This window comes from Nomia melanderi, chromosome 1 (genome assembly GCF_051020985.1).
Source record: "Nomia melanderi isolate GNS246 chromosome 1, iyNomMela1, whole genome shotgun sequence".
In the NCBI taxonomy this organism is placed as follows: domain Eukaryota; kingdom Metazoa; phylum Arthropoda; class Insecta; order Hymenoptera; family Halictidae; genus Nomia; species Nomia melanderi.
In genome coordinates this window covers 13,929,085-13,939,112 of record NC_134999.1, presented here as the reverse complement: position 1 = coordinate 13,939,112, position 10,028 = coordinate 13,929,085, and the positions used below count along the sequence as shown (strand labels likewise).

At 36.7% G+C, this 10,028-nt stretch overlaps 1 long non-coding RNA gene across 1 annotated transcript in view; it reads left to right on the top strand.

Annotated features, from left to right (window-relative positions):
- Positions 1-7,132: 7,132 nt before the first annotated feature.
- LOC143174416 (uncharacterized) overlaps positions 7,133-10,028 on the top strand; it is a 204,670-nt gene continuing 201,774 nt past the window's right edge. The window contains exon 1 of the long non-coding RNA XR_012998328.1: positions 7,133-7,203. This is a non-coding gene — a long non-coding RNA (uncharacterized LOC143174416). The remainder of the gene's footprint in view (positions 7,204-10,028) is intronic.

Sequence of the window (10,028 nt, the reverse complement as noted above, 5' to 3'; positions counted from 1 at the left end):
ACGTTGATTTTATGGTGTTTTCATTATGAACCTTTACGAGATGCTTGCGTAACGCGTTGACGGGGGTTTTAGGGTTTATCGGAAAGTTCCTTGACTGGGAAGGGCTTGCTCGTTACTCAGTTGTTTCTTGACGCTGGAACTAATGGATACGTTAAAATGGATTAATGGATTACACTTTCTGGAATTGTTTAGATCACAGATGTTTCTCTGGGAAATTATTAGAGGGATTCATGTAGCAACACGGGAACTGGATTTTAAGACAATTGAAGTTTCGATAGATGCACTCTTGGAGATTCTATAGAGGAACTTCGAAAAGTCAGTTTAACTCTTTGGTAGTTTTAGTGTTAACAACTGAACTAATAAATAGGTTTTTCGTAAATAGGATTTTTCGGGGAAGTGGTTCTCTAATATGCGTTATAATGTATGGTTCTATGGAAATTTTACGGAATGCAGTTTTGGAATTTGTATAGGGAAATATGTATTAGGCGATTTGATCGGTTGGTAATTCTAGTGTTAACATTAAACGTGACGACACTTATAACTCCTATAACTATACAATTAGTCATAAAACAAAGGTAGACAAGTTAAACGATAAATATTTCTTATTGGAAACAGAAATAGGGGAAAGACGAAAATTGAGAAACTGATTAATCGGATAATATGGAATTTTGAAATCGGTCGTTTGCCGTTCGCGGTACGTTTAGTGATATCATGTCAAGATTAAACACTATTGTTTTAGAAATAACAAAGTTTCTAAGTGCCTTTATCAGCAGAATTTAGGAAATCATCTTTTCTCATAAATTACATGTTCATTCGAGTAATACACTTCTAAATGCTTAAACTAAATTCATGAAAATAAAGAAGGTACAGACACTTTTAGCGAAACGCGTAAGAGTTACAAATGGTCGGCGCTAAGAGGTCAGCGATAAATATGAGGCAGTTACGGTTTCTACTTAGAGACGTCTATTGTTGCGTTGAGGATCCTATGAAAGAGGAAGAGTAGCTTTACGGTCATGGAATAGCACGCTAACTCTTCAAATCAATTTGTAAGTCTTAAGTAGCTTAAAACTGCATCAAAAGCTTTAAACCGAGTTCTCACCGAACCACATACCTTCAAACTAAGCACAGGATATCTGAACATTAACGTACTAATTGGAACAAATAAATAAATTCTGAAATAAATGAACTCATTAATTAGCTTCGTCGATTTCTCTGCGCAGTATATCGCAGAATTATAATTCAACTTTTCATTTACGGTACCTATTATGGAACAAGTTTTGTTGTTTGAGACACACTGAATATGCGAGGAACAATATCTTACAAATTTTGTTATCCTTGGAGCACTCGAAAAGTGCCGAGCTATTCCGAAAATTAGCTATTTTTCGATTACGCGTTTTACTCTTAACATTTCTCGCGACAATTTTCCTATGTTTTGGAAAAGTTCTACTTTTTCTTCTGTACCAAAGTTTTCAGGTGAGTGTACACTCTACCTTTAATAGTTTATTACTTTTTTACAATGAATGTTTCTGTAAATATCGATATTTTAGCATAACTAATATATTATCGATATTTCATACAGTTAAGAGCTAAGAACAATTGTATTCAGTAAGGTTTTGAAATTGTTATCTAAAATTAAAATCCTTCGAACGATTTTTAGAGGTATCGTAAAAATAGTGTTAAGTACATGATATTTCAACAATTAAACTCGGCGTTTGGTTTTGAGGCCGAATATTCATAGACAATCTAGGATTTCGCTAATTAAAAGGAAGATTGGATGTTAAGCTTTCAATGTAGAAGTTTATCTCATCGGTTTAGTAACTGTCCACAGGAAGCTCCATGCTGAGGACTAGCCCCCCTGTGACTTCGAATCTGGCGCAAGCAGTTTCTCTCGTGGTCTTTATGGTGGCCATAAAATTTGGTCTACCACGGGTGGACCATGTAGCTGACCAATACGTAATTTCGGTAATGTTAAATCCAGGAGCACGGATGACACCCATAAAATTCAATTCAATGATGCGTATGAAAGCTGAGATAAAATTTCATTTTATTTTCTATGTAAATAATATGTTATTTTTGAGTTAGACTTTTTACTTAATAGTTTCATATCAATGTTTGTATTATTAGATGTACTGCACATTGAAATTGGATATTTAAATGGTATGTAACTCTTACTTGTACATTTCAGTATTAAGTATCATAACAATGGAATCAATATGTTGATATTATAGTGACGTATGAGAGCTGCTCGAGAAATTTTGCTTGTAGTACGGTATAATGGAAAACACACATGTGCATTGTTACGTAACCATATCAATTGTGAAATACCGCGAAATATTAACGATATTTCACGCATGAAATATGAAATCTCACGTAGATCGTATTGATAAGCAATAATTTTTGTTTCAATAAATGTCGTGGCATAAAAATTAATTAAAATTCCCTTGGCACTTTAAATTCATTCGATGTATTTTCATTAAACGATAACCATTTATTTTTCATTTTCAATTAAGAACGCCCGAACAAACGTTACCTACATTTATTTCCATTTCACACTTGTACACGATAACAAGTGCGCTCGACGCTTGTACAGTTAATTGACCTGTTACTGATTAAATAACTCATGCATTTAATGCGTACTTCCATTTCGAATTGTTTTCCATGGCGTCTGTGAATCCAGTTTTTGACTGTAATTACGTGATCCGAATTTCATAGGCTACTTCAAGTGCTTCGAAATTATCGTTTCCGCGAGCGCAATTAGCAGATTAAGAAAAGCAAACTGTTTCAAATTGATTTCGTTCGCGCACCTACAAATGAAATTGCCCCGCGCGGTACAATAAATCAGCCGAATTGAATGAAAACTTTCTGCGTCGCTTTTAACTTCCGATAAATCAATGACAGATGACCATTGAATTTATTAAATACCTAGAATAAATTATATAAATGGCACCGCGTAGACCTCTTACTTGGTTAAAAACCAAAAACAGTTGTAAAAGGTAAAAGAAGAAATACTGTTTACTACACAAATATCATTGACAATGAAGGTACTCATTTTCTAGGTACCATAGTACAGAGATTCTTCAACAATTTTTAGCATTATAAAATCGATTATACCATTCAATTGAGGAAACTGTGCTTTTAAGAACTTCAATATCAGACGGATAATAATTCTTCCTAATACCATTCCTCTTAGCTACGAAAGAAAAAGTAATGTTGCACAAAACGCTCAACATTTTCGTGCCAGTCAACCTATTGACACTAATCGTACCATAAACCGGTAAAATGGCCGGCATCAAAATTTCATATAACACTCTTAATCCTTTGCACTCGAAGAGTTTTCTATCAAAAATACCCAACACTTTCCGATGAAATACAGTTAACATTTCTTAAAACTGACTTCACGAACAATCGTATATAAATTGAAGAAAGAGGCTGTTTTATTTCAATATTTCACATACTAATGCATCATACGAAACTTAACATTAAATATTATACTCCATAATTTTTCTGTGCCAAATCGAGTGGCGATTGAGAGGAGCCTATGGAGTGCAAAGGGTTAAAGAAATGTCTGTATCTTTACAGTAATTGTAAAAGAAGAAATTAGGAATTGGTCACTTTCTCCATCGTTACATCTCACTCAGTTGCATTTAGTCCCGCTTTCGTCTTTTATTACTACCACGCGACCAATTTGACCGTGCATCGAAGATCGAAACGGCTCAGATATTGTCACTGGAATATTCGTCTTGCAGCTCGGTCCTGATCGCTCGCGAGTAGTCTGCTATCTCGTCAGAACCGCACTTTACACCTGTCGTGACGTCCCTATGAAAGAGTTTAACCCTTTCGCTACGGCCTCGCTATGAAGTTCCTCGTGTAGAATGGAACGCGTTGCCAAAAGTGGGAACATTAACATTATAACCACCGGATAGGTCAAAATCACCCATTTCGTGTCTGTTAGGACAACAAGGGGACAATTTTACGATACGCGAAAGTATTCATAGAGACGTTCATAACCGTTAGCTCTCCGTTAAGTACTTTAGCAGGCCGGCCTGCAGCCAATATGCGGCACATAAGGGTTCAGCTTAGAGATCAACCATTGTCTATTTTTTCACTTTAGCCCAGGTATCGTAAAGTCGTGTTTCAGAGGGTCCGTTAGAATTTTAGAAAAAAGTGTCCTCAAGGATCTTGACTTAACGGAATTTCCCCAACGGTGCCAAACATTCGTCCAGCGTAACAACCAACTCCGTCACCCCCGCTCCAGGGAAATACCGCGCTACGGGCGTACTGAAAGGGGATGATACAGGAGTGGTCATCACACTTAGGAAGGGATGAGAAAACCGCACCTGAGGCCCACCATCGTTCATCGAGAGAGAGGCAGTGGGCCCAGGAAGATTATAAAAACCCTTTAGAGAGTTGAGAACAGTCAGAGTTTAGAATCAGACCGGAAACAGCATCAGCCAGAGTTTAGAATCAGCACAGAAACAGCATCAGTACAGTTAGAACACAGTTAGAAACAAACCAGAATCAGAATCAGTTGAGAATTAGAAACAGGAACACGTTCATTTAGCAACCACGTTCATTTAGCAACCACGTTCATTCAGGAACAAATTAGAAACACTTCAGAAAACCTCCATTCAGGGAAGTACATCATTCAGTCAGTCATTAGAACTCAGTCTCAACATTGGGTGGTCCTTCGAGAAAAATTCAGAATATACTCAAAAGTGCTTGTGACAGTTAGAGTGCTTCACAGTGTCACTTCTTTTACAATTATGGAAAAGGCACAGAGGATTTTATGAGAAATTATTCGATGAATTGATTTAGATGAATATAAACTAGAACATAAGGTAATTGAATACTCAATAAATGTATTTTTATATATGTAGTATCATAGTTTTAGGCAGGGGGACAGCGAGTATTCCGAAAGACAGGAAGAGGGCCATAAAAGAGAAAGGGACTGATGGAGACCAGGCCCAAGAGTTGGCGAGTTTTTCCGAGGGATGCGTAGGCGAGGACGATGAGTGCGTGGTAGTGAGAGTAGGATGTGGTTGAAAATTTGTTGGAAGTGCGAGTAAGAAGAATGCTTGTGGGGAGAGAATGATTTTTAAGTGATAGCGAGAGTTTTTAGAGAGTCGCGTTCGCTTTGGAAGAGAAAATACCTGTACACTGCGAACTATATCGTTTTTATTTATCTGTATCTTATTCGATTAACTATTCCTATGTTTCTTAAAATAAAACATAATTATTTTCCATTAATACCACATATATTTTATAAGGAAATACAGAGTAATCAATTTTAGTGCTCGGTAGTTCTAGTGTTAAGCGCACTCTTCAGTGTTCGGGGCCCTTTTGTCTGAAAAACGCTGTTGTGACACTGTTTTTAGAAGCAAAATGGTTTGTGCTCGTAACAATGTGTTTATAATCTTTCCAAAAACGTATTTCTGTTATTGTTTATATTGTCTTGACTTCTCACCCCATGTTTGTGGGCGGTGACTATAGTCACCCTCAGTAGCGAAAGAGTTAATTGCGACTACGAGACGTTCCGCGGATCGGTGGCGACCGGTACCACGCGTCCTCGTGAAATACTCGAAACGGTTTTTAATACCGCTTTTCCCGGAGTTCAAATCAATCCGATCACGGCCGGCGTAATGGTAACGAGCGGCGAGCCCCGGTCTCCGGACGCGATGTGCAGACTCAGCTGCGCGACGCGTCTCGATTTCCGTGCATTTTCGCTCTTTTCGTTTGGCCCCTCGCATCGATCGTCCCGGAACGATAGCGCGTGCTAGTCCCAACCCGCTCCGCCTCTTCCCCCTTCCCTTTCGTTTTTTTTTTGCGGCCATCGCAACTCGCAACCCACTTTCATTCCGGACAATTTCGACAGCTGCTTTTGATGTTTTCGTACAGTGGCCGAAATGAGACACGGCGCAGCTTTTTCCCAAGTTTTTTTATTTTCAGACCGCCGCCGACGCCGACGCCACTGTTTCCGTTCCTTCTGTCTTTTTGCTCGGTTTTCGTTTTTTTAATTGCATACGCAACCCCGCGTGCCGCGCCGGCCGGACCCCGTTTATTACCGGGCGTCGCGAGCTTGTTTCGGGCGTGCAGGTCGCGCCGCGTCGCGCCGCTCGCGGCCGTTCGCCGTTTCTATAGTGCCCGAGCATTCCATGAGCGCCGCGCTGCGCCGTGACTCGAGGCGGTAGACAATTGAACCAGACGCATGCTCGAGTTTCCCGCTTCTTCTTGACTTCGAAGTTTTCTTCGAACGCGTGCATGGTTCGTGTATTTGCTAAATATTTATGAGGTTCCCTTTCTGTGCGACAGGATTGGGAGAAATGTAATCGATGCGAATGGAGCGGTACTGAAGACTACTAAATTCACAGTTTGTTGAAAGCGTTAGGTCTAAAATTTTATCTGTTTTTGGATTAAAAGAATGTAATACATTTTCAATGCATTTATTAATATTTAGTGAACAATTAAATTGACAAGTGATGGTAATTTTTGGATTCCATTTCTGTAGAATGACTCTTTCGATACTTGGGATGATATAGTAAAATTTTCCGGTATTTTATTTTGTGACGGTCAATCGTTTCATCATCAGGCGTTATTGAATACTTAGAATAATGTCTTTTGTCCAGTATAATATATTTTTTGGATATATTTTAAGACATCTGTACGCAGAATTTTGTTATAATATAGTAAAGGGAACGGAATAATATTTTCTAAGCCCCTTTGATGGCTAAAGGTCTTACCTATGTTATCTCGCGTCTCACGAAAGAGATGGTAATTCGTATGAGATGCGTTCAAGGAATATGAAGAGTGAGACGACATAACTCCATTGTTACGCTTAGCCCTATACCAGTTTGCCATGTAATTCTCGCGGTACAACGTCTTACGTTATCCCACAGTAATAGAAGACTCTTCGCGTTGACAAGACTAATTGCATCTCTCACAGTTTATCGCACATTCTGTGTAACATAGCGCTATATACACTTGCTATGACAGTTTGGTCTTTACCAGTAACTCAAATTGAATTATCCCCGGCACCGCTCAGACCTTACAATTAGTATAAACTTGAGAATGACCTCCTAGACAATCATACGTTGCGTCTCATAACGGGTTATACTACTGCGCGTTCCTGTTGCAAACTATTTCTAATAACTGAAATTCTTCGGAACACAATGATTTCATTTGGATAAGAAATGTTTATCTACCGACGTGAGTAATGTTTCATATTATTTTTTATATTAAGAAATTTAACTCTGTTTGCAATGTTTATTCGATATATTCAATCGACACTCTTGATATGGAAATGATTAGATTAAACTAATAAGTGATTTAATGTTTCCTTGGTATTTTGAAAGTGTTAGAGATCAAAAGGTGGCTTTAATTATCAACATATACATGCAATTATTATGGGATATTTAATCCAAGAGATTTGTTGGATTTACTCCGATTCACAATACGTAAATCACTGCAGCCGATCATTTCGAAAAAATCAATTTTTTTTTCTTCGTTCGTTCATTTAGTATGTATTGTATTGGGTCTTTCCGTATGCATTGGCTACACGTCCATCTTCATTACGTGTATATTTTTAATATTATTAAATTGGTTCGAGTAAGGTAAAAACAGTGAAAGCAATGAACCATATAGATAACGTTAAAAATTGGACTTATGGTGTCTTGAAGTTCAAGACTTCAATTGTATTTTATTAGATTATTCTGAATAATTGAGTTTCAAAGCCATGTCTTCTGGTTTACCTCTGGGTACATAAAAATGGTCCCCAACATACACATTAATGTATTAACACACTTATTCCTTTAATATATTAGATATTGTTAATTTGTTTCCGGAAGTATTCATTGCAATAAATTATTTGCTTACACTGTTTACTGGTTGAAAATTCTTGTCATTAATTGTCCTCGGAGTTCACGAAGTTTCCACCATCTCCGAAAGATTGATTCAATGCAGTTTGCACTTTGTACATTTTCTTAATTGCCCAAGTTACTTTAAGATCTTGGTTTAGGTCAGACTTACGAAAAGGACGTGAACATTCCAGTATCGTAAAGATTTTATTCCAGACGTATCAACTAGAGTGGAACGTTTCTCGCTAATTACCCATAGGATAATCATCGCTTATCACTAGACTGAAATAAATTAATTTTATAAACCTCATCATTAATATAAAATTATTTAAATTCCACAATAATTTTAATTAAATTAAGAGATAAAACATTGCAATTGATAAAGAAACTATTATAATAGTATATTGTTTCTTCATTACACAAGGTGTCTCTCTTACATGCAACACTCAATTTATATCGGTTGCCATAAAAGCAAAAAACAAACAATGAATACCATTTATAGTCTCATTTAGCCATTAAATGACTTTTATCTTCAATTTCATTCCAAACAAGAGAAACAATATTCAGACAATTAATAATCTAATAATAACACAAACATCTTCAGAATGTAATTTTTCACAATCAGATTGAAATTAATAATTACCCAGCACTCAGTGCGCGCGAAGTGCAATGATCTTCTTTTCAATTAGCGAGATTAGTTTTTCAAGTTACTTCCCCCCGAATATTAAACGACACGCCACATTTCTTGACCGCAGCATTGTACTAGTATCGCATTTTACCCGAGTCGTACAGGAAATACAGGAGATAACAACGTTATCTCCGGCACGGTTATTTTACAAGATCGTGCTGCTTTAAGTATCCGCCAGCTAAAAATGCGCTTAATGAGAATGACCCTTTACGGCTTTGCCATCCAGTAAATTAACGAATAACCTTCTCTCAACGTGATGAATCTGTATCTCATTAATGATGAAGTTACAAGTAGATTAAAAGAAGTATCTTCTCTAAGAATGAAAATTTTCCTTTTTATACAATAGAATCTAATTACTCGAGTCTCAGTTTATAATAAACGGTTGTTTTATCAAAAACGATTTCAGGTGAAAGATTTCGAACGAAAAGTTCTGTTTACAATCGATACAGAAGTACAATATAAAGATAGAGGATTTATGATGATGAAACATGCCAGTCAGCTACGTTTGTGTTATACAATATCCTTGGTAACCGGACTCCTGATTATCATCCACTTTTATTACCCGTAAATTTGTGAAATGCAGGAGAACGTCTCTGATTAACGAAGATTAATGATTTTCTTCACTTCACCGTTGCTCTACGGAATCGCGAAGTAGGCAAACTAAATCTGTCCCTCATTTCAATTTTTATGAAATCTTTGTTGAAAGTGGAATTTTAATTTTTGTAGCTCTCAGTGTTTGAAAGATTCTGTTGTAAAATAAAATCGTTTTACGTCGTCTAAACTGTATTAATTAATATTAATAGTAAATACACATTAATATTCATCAATATCACTCAATATTAACCCTCTGCAGTATGATTTCTTTCTCAACTCTGATCGACACTGCTGTGTCATGAATAATTTATTGGAAAAACATTGTAGAAGAATTGTACGTATATTCTTATGTTTGCTTTTAACACTAGAACTATCGAGCACTTCAACCGTCTTTAGAAAACGCCTTGAAAAAAGCTGTGTGCGTGAATTTATTAACATTTCAATTGGTTTACACTTCAGTTTAGATATTACTAAATCAGCTTCTTAAAGAAGCTGGTTAGAAGAAATTGGGAATTGGTCATTTTGAACAATTTTGAACACTTTCTTCTAAAGAAGAAATTGCGAATTGATAATTTTGACCCACCTGGTTCTAGTGTTAATTACAATAATTGACTACAGAAGAAAAACATTTACTTCGAATTCGAATAAATCGACTAATATTTCTATTTCTCGAATCATTATTAACATTATCTCTCTCTTAATCATCAATCATTAATACCACTACAACACGGTTATTACTATCTCTCAGTAATAAACAATTACTACATAAGAACCACGAAAACGAACACCAAAGAATCCTGAAGATTCGATAAAAGTCATTAACTGAAATCACAAAGGTTCCGACTGACACTGTGAATCCGAGGTCCTCCGAGCGATCTGCAGCTATAATCCCGAAG